The sequence below is a fragment of the Lissotriton vulgaris genome, chromosome 3_1 (genome assembly GCF_964263255.1).
Source record: "Lissotriton vulgaris chromosome 3_1, aLisVul1.2, whole genome shotgun sequence".
Lineage (NCBI taxonomy): Eukaryota > Metazoa > Chordata > Amphibia > Caudata > Salamandridae > Lissotriton > Lissotriton vulgaris.
This window is the reverse complement of record NC_141689.1, coordinates 1,137,242,594-1,137,262,939: the sequence shown is the minus strand read 5'-3', so window position 1 is coordinate 1,137,262,939 and position 20,346 is coordinate 1,137,242,594. Positions and strand designations below refer to the sequence as shown.

Genomic DNA, 20,346 nt, shown 5'->3' with positions numbered 1-20,346 from the left:
GGAACATGTGGTAACTTGATATATTTAAACCAAGGAGCACTTTGCTAGACTGGCTGCTGAGGTATTCATATTTCTGGTGCCCTGTGGTGTCTTTCTGTATATAAAGGACCCTATATTCATGGTGTCAATCAAATGCTGTTGGAGGTTCCAGACTGTTCGGTTCTTAAACTAATGTTCCCAAGTCAGGCAATGAGCCAGGGACCAGGCACTTTACTCAGGAAGCACCAGGTGTGGGTGAGGACAAGAGTGCACTTTTCTCCTCTACATCTTTGAAAACTTTGGTGTATCGGACATCTGGAAACGGTTTAATTTCTCAGGATTATTGGATGCCATGTGTGAAAAATCACGGATTACGTCCTGGTAGGTCTCGTCACCTGGCTGTCCATACAGTCCTTCAGATTCCCGCATCTCCTCATTCATTCTTGCCACTCGCAACAGGGTTACAATATCAGCATTTGCAGCTTCAAGTGCAATAGTCAAAGGGCATTTTCCTTCTTCATCTTTGGTGTGCTGATTTGCCCCACGCTTCAGAAATAAGCAGACTTGCCCGGTGTGCCCTAAAACAGTTGCATGATGCAGGGGTCCTCTGCCATGCAGGTCCATGTGATTAACATTGGCACCATTCTGCAGCAGGAACTCACAAGTGACCAAAGAGCCCCCACGCACAGCCTGAATGAGGGGTGTTGCGTTGTTGTCCTCTGCATTCACCCAGTTAACATCTGCGCCATGTGCCAATGCTTCTGCCATATCAGGAAGGCTTCTCTCATGCGCAGCTCGATAAAGGTACAGCCCCGGATGAAACTTTTTCGAATCCTGAAATACTGCAGAATCTCGCTTCTCGACTTCTAGGACTGGTTGATGCAAACTTTTTGAGGATACAAAAGAGGCAAGAAGTTCTCGAATGCCTTCTGAACTGAAGTGCAATACACTGGCATTGCTTTTCACTGAACTTCTGGCAGATGTTGAGAAGTGATCCTGTGATGCCAGGGACTTCTCAGAACTGCTGAGGTCTTCGTTCTTGCACTGGGAATAAGGCCTTTCCTGTCCATCAGGAGGGTGTGAAGCAACGCAGTCCTGGTTCACAAACCTCTTTTCCATGTACTTTGCTCTGATATATGACTCCTTTTCCACTCTTGGACTTTCATTGTCTGGCTTCTTTACTCCAAGGGTTTTCAATTTAGCTTCATATATTCGATTAATAACTTGATTTCCCAGTTCACACATCAGCTTTAGTACTTCAGGCTCCCATGTATCTAACGTTAATGACCTTACTTTTGAAATGTGCACACCAAGGCTCCTGTGTATCTCAGAACACTCAATGCACAGGATGATTCCAAGGTTGATGCTGGCCCATTGCGGATCCGCCAGACCACAATCGCAGCAGACCGAGTTTCCAGCGATACACTGGATCCGCTGTAAGGCACTTTCACCTTTAACTGATTTTTCTTGCACATTGCTGCCAGAGTCCAGACTTCCTGTGGAAGGTGGAGATTTCTTATCCAGCTTCTCCGTCTCATCACTCTTTTCTCTATATGCTGCAGCAATGCCGGTTTGGACAGCTTTAATCCATGCCTGTCGCAGCTTTTCTGAGTCAGCCTGTAGCATGCGGCTCTTTGTTGGTGTGACTACTTCAAAGCAGAAACGTCTTTCTACGTCTTCAAAGTGTTTAACTGTGCAGAGCCGTAAATCTTCAAAAACCACTTTGGGGTTATCCTTCATTTTTTTCTGATATACCAGTTGGTTGTTTTGTATTGAGAACCAGCGCCTGTTCCAAGCTTTAAAGGCATTAGAGGCCCTTTTAAAGAGATATCCTTCCACCACAATGCCATTAGCAGTATCAACATTGTATTGAAGTCCGAGATCATCGTTGGTGAAATCCTCCTGCTGAATAGTGGAGTGTTTTTGTTCCATGTCCCTCTTCTGCTTTGCTGCATGCACATCAAGCCGATCCAGCTGTGAACCAAGCTCTTCCATGTGCGGTTCAAGTTCACTGAAGAGATCGTAGCCCTGGTGGAAGAAGCCGAGATGTGCCTTCATGAAGGACAACATTGATTTTAAAATTTCAGACCTCCGCCTTGACTGAAGAACATTGATTTGAAGGACGTTGTCCAAAGCTATGTGCTGGAAGCACTTTCTTTTTGCGATTAAGATGTTTGTTGCCTCCTCCACCTCGTGCAGTTTTGTTCTTTGAACTTGGGCATGTTTAACTAGAGCGTTTTCTTTTTCTTTACTGACCTTATCAAACTGCTTCTTTGCATCTTTGAATTTTGGAAGATCGTCCTGAATAAATGTCTGGAGCTGTGTTTGAATGGATCTCTGAGCTTCGTCAAACAGGATTGTGTGATAATTGATCATTTCTTGGAGGCAGTCTGAAAACTTGGTCAAGCTAGACTCGATCACCACATCCTTGCTCGAATACTGTGCCAGGTCCCGCATGCCATTCATAAATTGCTTGTTGGCGGCCCAAAAGGCCTTGCCTGCATCAATCATGCCACTACATAGCTTAACAAGCTTATCAAGTTTCACTTCCAGTCCCGTCACATCACCTTCAACCTCCTTCAAAGCGGCTCTGAAACGGGGAGAGTCCTTCAAGCACTCCTCGAAATCAACGGCCCCCTTCATGCTGTCGCCTCGGCCCCTCCCGGGCGATCAAGGTGAGGGCAGGAATAAAAAGGCAGCAGCAAGATGAGGGGGTCTGAGCACAGCAGTTGAAGTCTGTCACTCTTCAGCCTGCCTCACCGCTGCGCAGCTCTCAGCCCTCGGCGCTTCCTCCACTTCTGAGCACGGTGCCTGCTGGCAGACACTCCAGTCTCCTAGATACGCACATAGACATAGACAACAGACAACAATGCAAGAGTCTGAGCGTCATAGACACAAAATATAGAATCAGATTGTGGTCCTCAGCAGGGTTCCACCAATGTATTTGCATTATCAGCAACAAGGCAATTTATCATTGGAGGTAGTGGTCTTTAATAATTTTTCTGTACATAGGCAAACCTGTTTTTTTCATTGTCTGGTCACAAAGGTCCATTTTAAAGGAAGGTTTCTGGAAGCACAGACACTCCTGCTCCCCAGAGTCTTTGCCAATAAGGGATACCTGTCTGCTAAACTACTATACTATTGAACGTGTTACAGATTATTTAACACCTCACAGATGCCTTAATTAGGACTGTGGATTCTGTAAAACAAGATGTTTATAATGTCCGAAAATCAATAGATCAATACAGCTCTTGATTGACAGTTTTTACTTTAGGGACATGTATTTTTTTCTTTCACACTTGCTCCATCCGGGGGCCTTGGAAATAGAAACCATTAAGAGTAAGTGAGGTCTGCAGTCAGCAGGTATGGGTCCATGGCCACGTTTTGTACATGAGGAACAGCAGTATAGACTAATACATCACCAGAGAATATCACATTAAATTCAAAGGAACACATAAGCACGCATCTTAATTTTATCCAGGCCCAGCTCCAGGAATTTTTATTAGGGTGGGCCAAGTGTGCATTCGGGTGGGCCACGGCGGGCCAGATTTGTCACTTATATGTCTAGCCAGGCCTGCTTCAGGGCCCTCCTTTATCTCTCCTAAGTCTTACAAGGAAGGGCCAGTAAAGCTCATTATTTTCCTTTCAAATCTCTTTCTAAATGTTCTCACTCTCAAAAAGTTTTCTTTTTCATGTAAAGTCCCCTTGATGGAAAGAGAATGTTTCTGATGTTAGTGTATCAGGCAAGTGACACTTCTCGGGCTCTCCCTCATGACCTCCTCCTTGGATCCCTTCACTGCCACCCTCCTCCAGCGCCCCTCATCTCTCTGTAGCCCCCCTATTGATCTCTTCCTCAGATTCCCTCACTGCCACTGTCCACCAGCGCCCCTCATCTCTCCGTAGCACCCTATTGACCTCCTCCTCAGACTTCCTCACTAAAACCCTCTTCCAGTGCCCCTCATCTCTCCGTAGCCACTCTCTCTTATGCATTTCATTTGTTGTATATCTCTACTCATATTAGTGTAGGGTGTCACAGTACTTTACATCACACACACATTATACAGAGACAAACGATCAGGTAAATATGTAAATCAGTCTACAGGGAATTTCACATAAGCCAATGAAGATTACAAGGTGTAGGAATCACATGTCATCCATATTGGTGGGCAGTATATTTTAAGAGCGTCTGGAGAAGCACAATGTAGTAATGGATCTCTTAGTTAAATGTAAGAAAATGAACTAGAGATCCAATTAGCATATTGTAAATTAAAGTTAGGGGTTTTATTTGAAAAGGAGAGAGAAAACCCACGTCTACACATGTCGAGGTCTGAGGCAATATTCCACGGAACGTAACCATTCCAGAACACATCAAATGAGAATAAGAACTTAACACATAAGACATTCTTTAAAGATATAGTGTCATCAAATATGAATATTACTTACATACTACACATCCCCCATTTTATATTGGAAAATGAAAAACACTGTACAAACCAATAATACAGCAAATAAAGAAAAACAAATAATCAAAATGTAAAATGCAAATCATAACAACAATCAATAGATATTGATGGAGCAAGGATTCGCATGTAATTTGACTTGCTTGTTATCAGCCCTCTCGACATAACGTTAATTTATTAATCAACATGTTTGTTTTATTAACATCGCATTTCACATAAAGATTTGGGTATCCAGAAGAAGCTTGCATATGTGTTTCTACTAACGATAATCTGCTTGCACTAAAAAGGCTGCTGCTATGTGGGATTTTCTACTGCGCATGCGTCTGTGATACTCATGTGACATGATGTATCTTTCGCTTGGAGGGAAACTTTCGCTTCTGCGCACTAGAATTAAAATGGCTTCTTTGTATAACCGCATGCATGAAGCTTGCACTGCTGCTTTTGCTAAGATGTTCATTCTGCCAAATTTCTAATGCAATAGTCCAAATAAAATAATGGGAATAAAGTAGAGACAAGTGGTATACAGTGCATTCATTTATTTCTCTGTTCTAAAATTGTTTCTTTTCTATTCCTGCATGTATCGTATTTTTGGCCTGGGATGTGCTGTAACTCCATCTTGAAAACCCACACTGCACAAGTGCTGAAATTCACCCACATCTACAAGCTATGGCATTGAACCACTACCGATTCAGAAAAGGGGGTGGTGATGAACAGAGTGTCTGAATTAAGCAGACCACTCTTACCCAGTCCAAAGATCAGGGCTTGATCCATCACCGTTATTTATCAATCAATCAATCAAAGACATTTATAGAGCGCACTACCTACCCGTAGGGTCTCAAGGCGCTGGGGGGAGGGGGGGTGCCGTTACTGCTCGAACAGCCAGGTCTTCAGCTTCTTCCTGAAGGAGAGGTGGTCTTGGGTCAGGCGCAGATCGGTCGGGAGGGAGTTCCAGGTCTTGGCGGACAGGTAGGAGAAGGACCTTCCTCCTGTTGTCGCTCTTCGGATGCGGGGGACGGCGGCGAGGGCGTGGTTGGCTGAGCGGAGGTGGCGTTTGGGAGCGTAGAAGTTGACTCGGTTGTTGAGGTAGCTCGGGCCTTGGTCGTGTAGGGCTTTGTGTGCGTGGGTGAGGAGGCGGAAGGTGATTCTTTTGTTGACGGGGAGCCAATGCAGGTCTCTGAGATGTCCGGAGATGTGGCTGGTTCGTGGGACGTCGAGGATGAGTCTGGCTGAGGCGTTCTGGATCCGCTTGAGTCTTTTCTGGAGCTTGGCGGTGGTGCCGGCGTAGAGGGCGTTGCCGTAGTCCAGTCGACTGGTGACGAGGGCCTGGGTGACGGTCTTCCTGGTCTCGGTGGGGATCCACCAGAAGATCTTCCGTAGCATGCGTAGGATGTTGAAGCACGCCGAGGAAACGGTGTTGACTTGCCTGGTCATGGAGAGGGAGGAGTCCAGGATGAATCCCAGGTTGCGTGCGTGGTCTGTTGGTTTGGGTGCGGTGCCCAGGGCGGGAGGCCACCAGGAGTCGTCCCAGGCGGAGGGCGAAGAGCCTAGGATGAGGACCTCCGTCTTGTCTGAGTTCAGTTTCAGGCGGCTGGTCGTCATCCACTCGGCTACCTCTTTCATCCCTTCGTGCAGGTTGGCTCTGGCGGCGGCGGGGTCGTTGGTCAGGGAGAGGATCAGCTGGGTGTCGTCGGCGTAGGAGATTATGTTGAGGTTGTGTTGGCGTGCGATGGCTGCGAGGGGGCTCATGTAGACGTTGAAGAGGGTGGGGCTCAGTGAGGATCCTTGAGGGACGCCGCAGATGACTTCGGTGGCCTCTGACTTGTACGGCGGTAGGCGGACTCTCTGTGTTCTTCCGTCGAGGAAGGAGATGATCCATTCCAGAGCCTTCTCCTGGATTCCGACGTTGCTGAGGCGCTGTGTTAGGGTGCGGTGGCAGACAGTGTCGAATGCCGCGGAGAGGTCTAGGAGGATGAGGGCCGCTGTTTCTCCGTTGTCCATCAGGGCTCGGATGTCATCGGTGGCGGCGATGAGGGCGGTCTCGGTGCTGTGGTTTGCTCGGAAGCCAGACTGTGAGGGGTCGATGGATCCATTCGTCTCAAGGAAGGCGGCCAGCTGTTTGTTGACGGTCTTCTCGATGACTTTGGCTGGAAACGGGAGGAGCGAGATGGGGCGGTAATTCTTGAGTTCGGTGGGATCCGCTGTGGGTTTCTTGAGTAGAGCGCTGAGTTCGGCGTGTTTCCAGCTCTCAGGGAAGATGGCGGTGTCGAAGGATGTGTTGATGATGTCTCGCAGGTGGGGTGCGATGACAGCGTCGGCCTTGTTGAAGACGTGGTGGGGGCAGGGGTCGGTCGGAGATCCTGAGTGGATGGAGTTCATTGTGCGGACGGTGTCTTCGGTGCTGATCGGAGTCCAGGCGCGGAGGGTGGTGGTGGGGGGTGGTGGTTCGGTCGTGGCGTGAGTCGGTTGAGTGCTGAAGCTGTTGTGTATGTCCGCGATCTTGTTGTGGAAGTATGAGGCGAGGGAGTTGCAGAGGTCTTGCGATGGGGTGATGTCGTTGTTTCCTGCGCTGGGGTTGGAGAGCTCTTTCACGATGTTGAAGAGTTCCTTGCAGTTGTGTGCGTTGTTGTCCAGCCGGTCCTTGAATGCAGTTTTCTTGGCGGCGCGGATCAGCTGGTGGTGCTTCCGGGTGGCAAGCTTGAAGGTGGTCCTGTTGTCCGGTGTTGGTTCCCTTCTCCAGACTTTCTCGAGGGCTCGGCAGTTCTTCTTGGAGCTCTTGAGTTCGTCGGAGAACCATGGGGCTTTCTTGCTGCCGGGTCTGCTGGGCGGGGTCCTCAGTGGGGCGAGCTCGTCCGCGCAGTTGCTGATCCATTTCGTGAGGTTGTCTGCGGCCTGGCTGGGGTTCGCTGAGCTGGCAGGAGGGTGCTGGCTCAAGGAGGTGGCGAGTTGGTCGGCTGTGATCTTGTTCCAGCTTCTGCGGGCAGCCTGTTGCTGGTGGTGGTGGGTCGTCGTTCTTTTGAAGGTGAAGTGGACGCAGCTGTGGTCCATCCATTAAAGCTCTGTGGCGTGGCTGAAGGCGATGTCTGTGCTGGATGAGAAGACTGCGTCGAGTGTGTGTCCGGCGAGGTGGGTGGGGGTGGACACCAGCTGCTTGAGTCCGAGGTTGGCGAGGTTGTCGAGCAGGGTGCTGGTGTTGCGGTCGTTGTTGTTCTCCAGGTGGAAGTTGAGGTCCCCCAGGAGGATGTAGTCAGCGGAGGGGAGGGCATGCGGGCTGACGAAGTCGGCGATGTCCTCGCTGAATTGGGTGCGTGGTCCCGGAGGTCGGTAGATCAGGGTGCCTCTGAGGGTGGTCTTTGGGTCGGTGTGGATCTGGAAATGCAGGTGTTCGGCGGTGGTAAGGGTGTTGTCGGTGCTGGTCGTGATGCGGATGGTGTTCCTGTGGATGATGGCGATGCCTCCTCCCATTTGGTTGGCGGTGCGGTCCCTCCGGGTGATCTTGTAGCCCTCTGGGATGGCGATGTCGGGCGCTGAAAAGGCGTTCATCCAGGTCTCCGTGAGGAAGGCAACGTCAGGGGCAGTGGTGTCGAGGAGGTTCCAGAGTTCGATGGCGTGTCTGTGGACGGAGCGGGTGTTGAGCAGGATGCACTTGAGGTGGGTGCTGCTGGTGTTCGACTTGGCGGGTGCTGGTGCGAGGCAGGTCCGGATGCAGGTGAACTTGCAGGCGAGGCAGCTGAAGGGTCCGTGGGTGTGCCTCGGGGTGGCTCGGTAACATTCAGGGATGCCGCCGGTGTTGAGTGCGATGAGTTCGGTAGCGTTGTAGGTCAGTCGGGTCGTCTTCAGTCGGTGGGGGCCAGGGGTCCTGGCACTGGGCGCGGTCCAGGCGCGGACGGGCGTAGACGGGCTTACCTTTGGCGCGCCTTCGGCGCACAATCGGCGCGCCCGCTGCGCGTGACCGCTGCACGTTCGCACGGTCGCCATACATGGCGAAGTGCTCGGGGGGGGGCGGAGCAGCTGGGAGGCGGGAGCGGGGAGGGTCCAGAAGGCAAAAAGGGGCGGGGCTTAGCGGCGGTGGCGGGAAGCGGGGAGCGGGGAGGGAGGACGCAGGGGGCAAAACAGGCAAAAACAACAGGCAATACAGAAGGCAAATACAAGATACTAAATACAGGGAAACACTAAAAACAGTAGTAAACACCAATGACGATGGGGGCAGGTCGCGGACCACGCTGCCAGGAGGCAGGGGGCGTGGCCACGCATCGGAGCTCGGCTAGCGAGGCAGCAGGCAGGGAACACGCACACAGCAGCTGGTGGCCGTGCGGCGCGGGGGTGTCCTAGAGCTAGGTCTCACTGCACCATCCCAGCTCAGAACCTGGCTATATGCAAATCAGTCTGTCCCTGGCCCAGTGCATCATGGGAACAGGGCAGACTAAACTACCAAGCCAATTCTTCACCAGAAAGAAGACAAGCTACCGGGGACCGGTTTCTGGCATTTCAGCCTTCTTCGGCCCGGCTTGCTTGAATCCTGATGGTGCAGTGAGAAAGGGACTCATGTCTGAGTATACCCTGCCACACCTATAGTGGCCAAAAACGATTCAGAAAAGGGGGTGGTGATGAACAGAGTGTATGAATTAAGCAGACCACTCTTACCCAGTCCAAAGATCAGGGCTTGATCCATCATCGTTATTTATCTTACTGCACCATCTCAGCTCAGAACCTGGCTATATGCAAATCAGTCTGTCCCTGGCCCAGTGCATCATGGGAACAGGGCAGACTAAACTACCGAGCCAATTCTTCACCAGGAAGGAGACAAGCTACCGGGGACCGGTTTCTGGCATTTCAGCCTTCTTCGGCCCGGCTTGCTTGAATCCTGATGGTGCAGTGAGAAAGGGACTCATGTCTGAGTATACCCTGCCACACCTATAGTGGCCAAAAACGATTCAGAAAAGGGGGTGGTGATGAACAGAGTGTCTGAATTAAGCAGACCACTCTTACCCAGTCCAAAGATCAGGGCTTGATCCATCACCGTTATTTATCTCACTGCACCATCCCAGCTCAGAACCTGGCTATATGCAAATCAGTCTGTCCCTGGCCCAGTGCATCATGGGAACAGGGCAGACTAAACTACCGAGCCAATTCTTGAATCCTGATGGTGCAGTGAGAAAGGGACTCATGTCTGAGTATACCCTGCCACACCTATAGTGGCCCTTGTTGTTAAATATTTTGTCCACCCTAAGCGTGGAAGGGTATACTCAGATGTGAGTCCCTTGCTCATTACACCATCAGGATTCAAGCAAGCCGGGCCGACGACGGCTGAAATGCCAGAAACCGGTCCTCGGAAGCTTGTTTCCTTCCCAGTGTAAGAATTGGCTTGATAGTTTGGTTTGCCCTGTTCCCATCATGCACTGGGACAGGAACAGACTAATTTGCATATAGCCAGGTTCTGAGCTGGGATGGTGCAGTGAGCTAAAAAACGGTGTTGGATCTAGCCCTGATCTCTTGACTGGGTGAGAGTATTCTGCTTAATTCAGAGACTCTGTCCATCACCACCCCTTGTTGTTAAATATTTTGCCCACGCTAAGCGTGGAAGGGTATACTCAGATGTGAGTCCCTTGCTCATTGCACCATCAGGATTCAAGCAAGCCGGGCCGACGACGGCTGAAATGCCAGAAACCGGTCCCCGGAAGCTTGTTTCCTTCCCAGTGTAAGAATTGGCTTGGTAGTTTGGTTTGCCCTGTTCCCATCATGCACTGGGACAGGAACAGACTAATTTGCATATAGCCAGGTTCTGAGCTGGGATGGTGCAGTGAGCTAAAAAACGGCGTTGGATCTAGCCCTGATCTCTTGACTGGTTGAGAGTATTCTGCTTGATTCAGAGACTCTGTCCATCACCACCCCTTGTTGTTAAATATTTTGTCCACCCTAAGCGTGGAAGGGTATACTCAGATGTGAGTCCCTTGCTCATTGCACCATCAGGATTCAAGCAAGCCGGGCCGACGACGGCTGAAATGCCAGAAACTGGTCCCCGGAAGCTTGTTTCCTTCCCAGTGTAAGAATTGGCTTGGTAGTTTGGTTTGCCCTGTTCCCATCATGCACTGGGACAGGAACAGACTAATTTGCATATAGCCAGGTTCTGAGCTGGGATGGTGCAGTGAGCTAAAAAACGGTGTTGGATCTAGCCCTGATCTCTTGACTGGGTGAGAGTATTCTGCTTAATTCAGAGACTCTGTCCATCACCACCCCTTGTTGTTAAATATTGAACCACTACCAACATCTGAAGGAACTGTGAAAATCGTGAGAAGCTAACCCTTTACGTCTGTCAGAGGAAGCTATAATATACAAAGTTATTACAATGTATTTACTAATATAACATTCATTATACTTACAATGTATTTACTAATATAACATTCATTATCCATATACTTATCCAACGCCTACAGGAGGCGGGAGTGACGGATGTCGCTCTCCAGTGGTTTCGGTCTTTTCTGGCAGACCGCTCCTTTAAAGTGGCTATACCACCTGGCCAATCCACCACCTATCCCCTGGAGCTCGGGGTACCACAGGGATCTTCGTTGAGCCCGACAATGTTCAACCTCTATGTGAAACCGTTGGCTGGTGTCGTCAAACAGTGGGGTCTCACGATGGCCTCATACGCGGACGACACACAGCTAGCGGTGACACTTAGTGAAGACCCTGAGGTGGAGGCCCCCAGATTCCGTGCGGGTCTCTTGGCAGTAGCTGGCTGGCTTCGCACCAACTGCCTTCAGTTGAATGCCACCAAAACGGAGGTGTTGGTTCTAGGGAAGCACGCGGAGTTATGGAGTAACCAGTGGTGGCCATCGGAGCTTGGTGTCACTCCTATTCCAGCTGCTGGAGTGAGAAATCTAGGAGTCTGGGTAGACTCTGCGCTGACCTTTAGAGACCACACCAAGAAGGTGGCTGCCACGTGCTATGGAATTCTGCGTGGTACTAGGCCGGTCCTAAAGTACTTTGACCCCCCTACCAGACAGCTTGTAGTCCAGGCCTCAATACTTTCTCGGCTGGACTACGGCAGCTCATTGCTGTTAGGGGTGAATCAAGCGGAGGCCTCTAGGCTCCAAAGAGTACAAAATGCCGCGGCACGAGCCATTGTGGGCCTCCCCAGACACTGTTCAGTGTCTGGTACCATTACGGCACTGCACTGGCTCCCGGTCAGACAGCGAATTAAGTTCAAGGCGCTGTGTCTGGCCTTTAAAATTTTGAAATCTTCTTCGCCGCCGGCACTTGTCCCTCTTCTTACGCCCTATATGCCTTCGAGATCCTTGAGATCGGAGGGGCTTCATCTGGCCGTCTGTCCACGCTTCAAGCTGAGCAGAATGGGTGGCCGCTCCTTTAGGGTGCTAGCGGCAGGTTTATGGAATTCGCTCCCGGTACACATTCGAGCTCTTGAAGATCTGCTCACCTTCAGGCAGGCGATTAAAACCTTCCTGTTTCCGGTGTCTAGTTAATTTCCTTTCTTTTACTGTGTGTTATGTTATAGCATCTGTCAAAGCGCCAGGACGCCCCTTTGCTGGGGCAGCTGTGCGCTATAAAAATACAAAATAACATAACATAACATAACATAACATTGTCGGGTGGAATAAAGATGTCATGAGAAAAATAAAATGATGGGCGGGAACGTTAATTTAAATATGAAATGCAGAAAGTTTCTTTTGCTATGGTGTGATGACCTCTCCTCATTCCTTGTCCAATCAAAATTGGGGATCATTACATTTGTAACATTGAGGGGTGGTACACTGACCTGAAAATAGTATAACTAGGGTAGGCTTAGCTAGTTCATTTGTCCGACTTTTCCGAATAGCTGACCTGTCACTGACCCAAAGCACTCAATAGGTGATCAAGAGCAGAGCTGCTGCAAAGCACTGTGTCAGAAGATTCGCTGACCCAATCGGGATCAGGAAAGCTGAGGTGCTGGAGAAGCACTTTGTCGGTGAATTCGATAACCCAATCAGGGTTCTGGCTGTTAGCTGCAGAGAGGGAGTAGCGCAGGCATTGCAACTGAATTGCGGGTGCCGGTCTTAACCTTTGGTGGTCCTGTCCTGATCCAAATCTGGTTTTCCCTGTCCTGATTCTGATCTGCACCTGCTGGCCTACTGGCAACTGCAACTTTTGGGGATTTCTGTCCTTAACTGGCCCGTGGCCAGGGTTGGTCTTCACGCCATTCTAGGTAAATATAAATCTGTGTGGGTTTGTCATTGTATTTTTGTTCCTACTCTTTACCCTCCCTAACGTGAAGCTTTGATTACATATATATACATATATATATATATATATATATATATATATATATATATATATATATATATATATATATATATATATATATATATATATATATATATATGTTCCTTTTCTTACCTTCCCTTTGATAAATGCTCAAATCGTTGTGATTACATAGCATGTTTCCTTTTCTTACCTTCACTTATTGCTAAATGTTTAGTATAATATATATTTTGCATAGTTATACATTAACCACTTCGCTGCGGAGGCAATTCCGCTGCAGCGCTAGGGGGGACGGGGGGGGCCGAGCGGCGCTCACATGCTCATGACGGAGCGGTTCCGTCATGGCCCCGCCCGCTCAATGGAACGTCCAGCGCAGGCGCGGAATTCGTGCCGCGCAGGCGCGCCGAGCGGGCCATGGCGGAACCGCACCGTCATGAGCACAGCTCAACCGATGCTCGTGACGGAGCGGTTCCGTCACGAGCATGGAAGGAGTTAATTCTGATTTTCATTATTGAGACTCATTTGGTGTTTAATTTTTGGATCATGATCATTTAACACATTTAGATAAAGAGTTTAAACTTCCAGAGTCTGTGGGTATTATATGAGTGCAAATGCAATTTTTTTCCTATTATGCTAACTCCCTGACCCAATAGTTTACGGGTACCAGCAACAAGGATTGGTAAGTCAATGGTATAGGCGCTAGTAAATAAAATAGTCTGGTAGTAGAGCGAAGGTTACCTGGTTAAGTTATAGGTTATTGATTATGGGCCCAGGTGAGTATGGTAAATTATAGTCGGGTGACCTGCGCGCTCTATCAGTATATTCTTTTGGTAGGAGCATGATGGTTAGGGCTTAGTTAGGTTAGGTAGTAATAGTTATGTATTGATTATTGATTATTGATCGATCAAATCTGTTTTCACATTGATTATATTGATGCTAATTTGAATTTATTGTATTAACCAAAAATTGTTCGTACCTGTTATATGTTTTGTTTGGAATCCCCGGGGGCAGAATAGCAGGTGGTAAATGGAAGCCACACTGCAGTGAGGTCACTTACCTAGAGGAAATTAGTGCATGGTTAGGTAGAACCAGAAGCACTATTTAGGGTTTTTCTGTGTGAGTGTGTGAATAAATGATAGCAAAGAGTTCGCTAGCAAAACTTTTTTGTGTGATATCACCTAGAAAGGGTCACACAGGAGTAGCAGGTTTGTCTGAGCTTGATTGAGGGCAAAGGGGTTCGCTGGTGAAACTTTGGCCTTAGTATATCCCAGAGTGAATAAGTCTGAAGGAGTAGCAGGTTCTTTGATGCATGCATGAAGGGTAGACGGAAGGGATCTATTCGTAGTATATAAAGAGTAAGCGGAAGGGATTTACTCGTAGTGAATGAAATGTAACTTTCCTTTGAATTAATCACTCAGGTACAGTGGCAAATGTTTTTACATTGTTAAACAATAAAATTCTGCAACAGAAGTAAAAGAAATTAAGTTTTAGTATTACCTTGCAAAGGAGGGAGTCAGTCGCGGAACTGCGCTGACGTCACTCAGAGCCGCGCAGGTATTGGTTGAGACAGAGGGTGTGTAGCTGAGGTAATAATTGTAAAGGAGGGGTGAGCACAAGAGCAGGAGAACCAGTCTCATGAGAAAAGCCGCATAATCATTGGCTATTGGTATTTGAAACGACATTGTTGATTGGTTAAAGAAAAATAAGAAACGCACTGGAATTGGAAGCACTTGAGGTAAACAATTGAGTGTAACAGAAAATTTCAAAATCCGGTAAAAATATATGTGGCATATAGGTCCACTTGACAGAAACAGACCTGATAGGAAATATTTAGGGTTTGCAAGAGAACAGCAAATAAGAGGAAGACCCTTTAAAATGTACGGAGAAAAGAGAAAAATGTCATTTATTAAAAGAATAAAGAAATATTTCAAAAAAGATAAAGTAATTATAACAAGAGAAGGGATTATTATTCCACCTGCAAATACTTCTGCATGATACATGATGTTAGAAAGGGGCTATCACACTTGTGTGTGGTTAGAAAACTGGATGGAGTACACAAAAGATGATGGTGTTTTAGCATTTCCAGAAAATGGTACATTTAATGGCAGGATTTTGCATACTCTGAGAACTCGCATGAATGAATTAGATCCTAGACCAAGGTTAACACAGTACGAGGCTTTGGTGAAATGCGAAACTGAGGCTTTTCAACGAGATAGACCTAGAAGTAATGGTTATTGGAGTAGATTTCATCCTCAATTTCCAAAAGATACAAGAGAAAAATTAATGAAACAATGGAGAAAGTCCATGTTAGTGGAATGACTATATCCTGTATTAACTTTAGAAGAGCCTACTGGAAGTAAAAGGACTGAGAAAACAAAACATTTAATGACTAGTGGTGAGTCAGATGATGACTATTTGGAGGATTTATTAATGAAAAATCCACCCCCTTATAATGAGGAACCAAGTACAGTAAAACCAAATGCTCCCTTTCTGAAACCGCCTTTGGTTCCGAAAGTGATACATGACACTTCATTAGAAAAGGTATTACAAGACAGGGAAAGAGAAGCATTAAATAAACAGAGAAGTGAGTTGATTCAGAAAATTTCCCAATTGAATACAAGTCCCGAAGCCCTGACAATTCCAGTAACTATTGGCCCAGTTGTTCCATTGTATGGAGACAAACAAACTAGTCCTAAAACTCCAGTTTTGACTACACTGGTAGTACAGCCAAGAACAGAACCCTTAATAATAGACGATCAGGCAAGTGAATGTGAGTCAGTAATATCCTTGATGGATTTGCCAATAAGAGAACCAGGGAGTAGCTCGAACAGAAAAAACACTCCTCTAAATTCGAGAGAAGTACAAATGGAGACATCCTCAGGTACGAGAAGTACCACAGTAGTAACCCCAGAAGAAATAGAGAGATGGACACGAGAAATAGAGAAACCAAAGTCACAGCCAAAGCTATGGATATATTTAAATTAAGAGTTGAATTAGAGAAAATGATGGCTGGAAATGTGGGATTGGACAGATTAAATACATTCAGTGAAGATTAATTATTATTTATATGTAAAAGCATTATTAGAAACACAAAAGTGTTTCATGCTAAATTAATGGACACAACAGCTAGCATTGGAATTGACATTGGCAAATCTAAAGTATTACAGAAACCATATTGTGTTGAATTTTCTGACAAAGATCTAGAAAACATGAATGTGTCAGGTAAAAAGGTACAAATCAAGGAGCTAATGACAATATTGCAGAAATGGGGTGAATTAGAAAAATGGAAAACTAGATGGGCAAAGAAAAAGGAAGTGGTTCGATCAAAACAACTTGCTTCTGAATATGTATTAAAAGAGACAGAAAAGTGGGAAAATAATGTCCTATGAGAGAGGTACCAGGTGGAGGTTATGTACAGGTCCCATGGTCCCGACAGGATATTTTATTATTTACAAATGATATCCCAAAACTTCGGGAGAAACCTGTAGAATGGTACAGACAAGTCGAGAGATTTGTGAAAGTTTCAAAATGTCTTTTAAAAGATTTAGATGGATAATTTGACATAGTGGTTCATGTAGATTTGTGGACTGAATGTAAAATTGCTGTTGATTGGCCTAGTGACGAGTACCCTAGAGACCCAAAGACAGGGGCCCCTTCCGAAGAAGTTATGAAGAAGTACAACCAGGCAATACTCTACCTAAAAGGGAAGGTGCCTGCAAAAGAGACAGATTGTCTAGAATAGATAGAAATACTCGAACAACAAGAGAGAAAGGGTAAATCAGATTACTCTGACACCGCTTGGAATAATTTATCAAAAACAACTAGAGAGTATCTCCAACTATAATACAAATAGAACACAAAAAGGTAGAAGGAGTGAGACAACCTATCATCACCACCACCACCAGTAAGTGTACTAAACAAACATTGACTGTGTCAAAATCAAGTTTGTGTATTCACAGTGAGGAAAAAGGAACCCTCAGGCACCCACACTGGGTAGGTAGCCAATTGTCCTCATCGGGTTCCAGTTTTTAGTATGTGCAATGATGCAGAACATTAAGTGCAAATTAAAATGAGTATAGACCACTCCCTCAACCAAAACTTTTAATAGAGGGGTGATTCGAACTCAGTTAAAAACAAAGTGAAAAAATCGGACACTTGAGGGTTATGTAAATTTGAACCCAATGTCCTAAAAAACGGTCGACATGTTTCAGCTTATGAGTCGTATTCGACTCGGCATTCCTCAGGACCAATAGTTTATTCTCACCTAGATGGAGGCACACCCTAAGGAACCTACTCAAACTAGGAGGAAAAATATTTTCTATTGAGCGTTTACCAACTTGGAATCGCTGCACTGGAAAACTCAGGTGCACACCCTCTTATCTCTGAGGGTTAAGGAATTCGGTTTACATTCCAACTGGCTTCCTAAGCACAAGGAAAGGGAAGCCTTCACCTCAGGATTAGGTTTATCCTGTTACCCGTTTCCTGGACACGCGGTGGGGGAAGACCTTCACGTCAGCATTATATGGCTGACAACTCCCCGCCTGTCCACCTCGACTCTACTCTTCCGCGGCCGGATCAAAACAACTTGCTTCTGAATATGTATTAAAGGAGACAGAAAAAGTGGAAAAATGATGTCCTATGAGAGAGGTACCAGGTGGAAGTTATGTACATGTCCCATGGTCCTTACAGGATATTTGATCATTTACAAATGTTTTCCCAAAATTTCGTGAGAAACCTGTAGAATGGTACAGACAAGTCGAGAGATTTGTGAAATTTTCAAAATGTCTTTTACAAGATATATATGGATTATTTGACATTGTGGTTGATGTAGATTTGTGGACTGAATGTAAAATTGCTGTTGATGGGCCTAGTGACGAGTACCCTAGAGACCTAAAGACAGGGGCCCCTTCCGAAGAAGTCATAGAAGTACAACTAGGGAAGGTGCCTGCAAAAGAGACAGAATGGACTAGAATAGATAGAACCACGCAGAATAAAGATGAATCGGTGCATGCATACTATGAACGATTATTACAAGTGTTTAAACAGTATACTGGTTTGGAAAACATTGATATGAAGGACATGACGCATTTCATTTATCCATTTGTATCAGGATTAAGGCCAGAAATTTCACAATGGATTAAGGACCATAAAATTTGTTGGCAGACCAAGCCGATTGATGAAATCCTTAAATATGCTAAATATTACGAAGATGTGCTCAATAATAAACGTAAAGAGTTAAAAGAAAAAGTAATGTGGGCACACGTAAAATTAGCAGAGCAACAAGAGCTTCAGTTAAGCCAAATAAATAATGACCAGAATCAGGGTGATGGTAATGGAGGAAAGCCAAGGGGAAAATTCGAGAGGAAGCAAAGAAAAAGTTCCCTTGTCATGGGTGTGACAAGTTGGGGCACTGGAAGAACGAGTGTAAGGCTGTGCAAAATGGTAATGTGCAAAATAATGATTTGAATCCACAGACGCAGAATGAGGTGCCATGGAAGTCACTGCAGCAGGTAATACAAAACCAGTTACCCCTTGCACCTATGCCAAATTTCAGGAGCAAAGCACAACAGAGTGTGGATACCACAAATTGGGAGGGAAGTGAAAGGAGAGATACAGCAACCTCACAATTTCTTTTGAGTGATACGTTTTTCAGTGAAGACACCTATTGACAGTGCCTGAGAGGGGAGGACGAGGAGTGCGTGCTTGGCACCTCCTTGCCAGTAGATCAGTCAGGTCCATACATTGAAGGAAAGGTTAAAGGAAATTATGTCACTTTCTATTGGATACTGGTGCTACCCGTTCTACTGTGAGAACAGCAGACGTTCCAAACCTACCGCTCTTGGGAGAAGCAATCCAAGTAGTGGGCATTTCTAATAAACATATTAGTACCCCAGTTACAGAACCAATGTGTTAGAACTGGCTATTTCTGGTAGGCTAAGGCTGACGCCATAGCCAGGCAGAAACCACCATTCTAGTCAGGGCAAGGAAGTCACACGCCAAGATAACCTCTGCTCACCCCCTTGGTAGCTTGGCTCAAGCAGTAAGGCTAAACTCGGAGGCAATGTGTAAAGCATTTGCGCCAGCGCACAACAGCAACAACATACTAGGCACACCACAGAAGAGACTCCACACAAGGTTATTATAAAAATAACTTTTGTATTGTAAAAACACATCAGATAAAATCACACATATACATGGTGCCAACTGGCACGGGCAATATTCACAGGGATTATGTACACAAGACAGGGCCTCATGGGCGCCTGTCAAAATCAGATATAGAACTTCTAGATAAAGTGTAGAATCTAAAATCACTTCTAGAATAAAGAATAAATGTAACATAAAATAATAATCAAAGATAACAACCAGTAACCACTGGTAACAGGAACCAGGACCTTACTAGGACCACCTGTACTAAGAAAGAAGAACCACCTAAGTATCACACAGCATTAGGGGTCTAAGAAAGAATACATTACTCATGATGCAATAAACCTACATTCAGAGGAGTAGAAAAGACAACCACCTAAGAATAACCCCATTTAGGGGCATAAACCAGAACACCTTACCCATGATGCATGAACACATTCAGAGGAGTAATAAGGAGAAACACATGATGACTAAACATTCAGAGGTGTTAAGAATAGAGCACATGATGCAATAAAATCACATTCAGGGGTGCAGCGCAAGAAGACACATGATGACTAAACATTCAGAGGTGCAGCGCATGGAAAGGAAGACACATAATGCATAAACATTCAGAGGTGCCATAACATAAGTCAATAGCGCAAAAACACACAGTAGGCAATTACTATTTAAAAGCATAGAAATCACATTGCGCCTACACTACATAAGCCACTACCTGTGGCAGTCCCTAGGCCAACTGGCCTTGTGGGGCAAAGATGCCCTGTGTCCAATGTCAGGGCGCGCTGCCATGCAGCGCCAGTCCAAAGTACAAAAAGCCTAAACGTGGCAGGTGCCCACAAAGTGCTGGGCACCTGGGCATCGCAATAAAATAAACTGCGACAGGGTCCTCACTGACCCTTGGGCGCAAACTGCGCCATGCTGGAGCCACACAGGCTCTAAAACAAACACTGTGGCCAAACGTTGGAGCCCTCTGGCTCTTCAACAAAATACCCCCTCTGAGCCTAGCAGGCTCTTAGGACATCCGTGGGGTCGTTGGAGCCCCCTCTGGGGCTCGACGTTATGGAAATGGCCCCCGAGCCTCTCTGGGCCCGTAAAACAAATCTGCCCCCTTAGAGCCTCCATGGCTCTGAACACAACGAGAGGGGCAAGGAGCCTCTCGGGGCTCTACACGCGTTGGGGCGACCCGCTGCCAGCCGGGGCCGCCCTTGAAGCCCTCGTGGCTTCCCTCTGACCTGAAGCGCGAGTTCGCGCTACTGGGGGGGGGGGGGGGGCAGACACCGACAATGTGTCCCGGCGCCCCTCCCCTTCTCCGGCCCCACTCACCGGTCGCGCGCCATCTTCTCTCTCTCCCTGGGGCTCCCTCAGCACACTGGAGCCCCAGCAGCGGGCCACGCTTCACCCGGTCCCCCATCTCGGGACCGGGACTCCGGACAGCGGAGCTCTCGTGACTCCAGGCTCATTCTTCGGCCTGACTCCCTCATGGCGGCCTCAGCAGACAACCGGGAGCCAGCCA

General features: G+C 47.0%; 1 pseudogene; it reads right to left on the bottom strand.

Annotated features, from left to right (window-relative positions):
* Positions 1 to 261: 261 nt before the first annotated feature.
* Positions 262 to 2,622, bottom strand: LOC147727555 (arf-GAP with coiled-coil, ANK repeat and PH domain-containing protein 2 pseudogene; annotated as a pseudogene).
* Between the last annotated feature and the right edge of the window lie 17,724 nt (positions 2,623 to 20,346).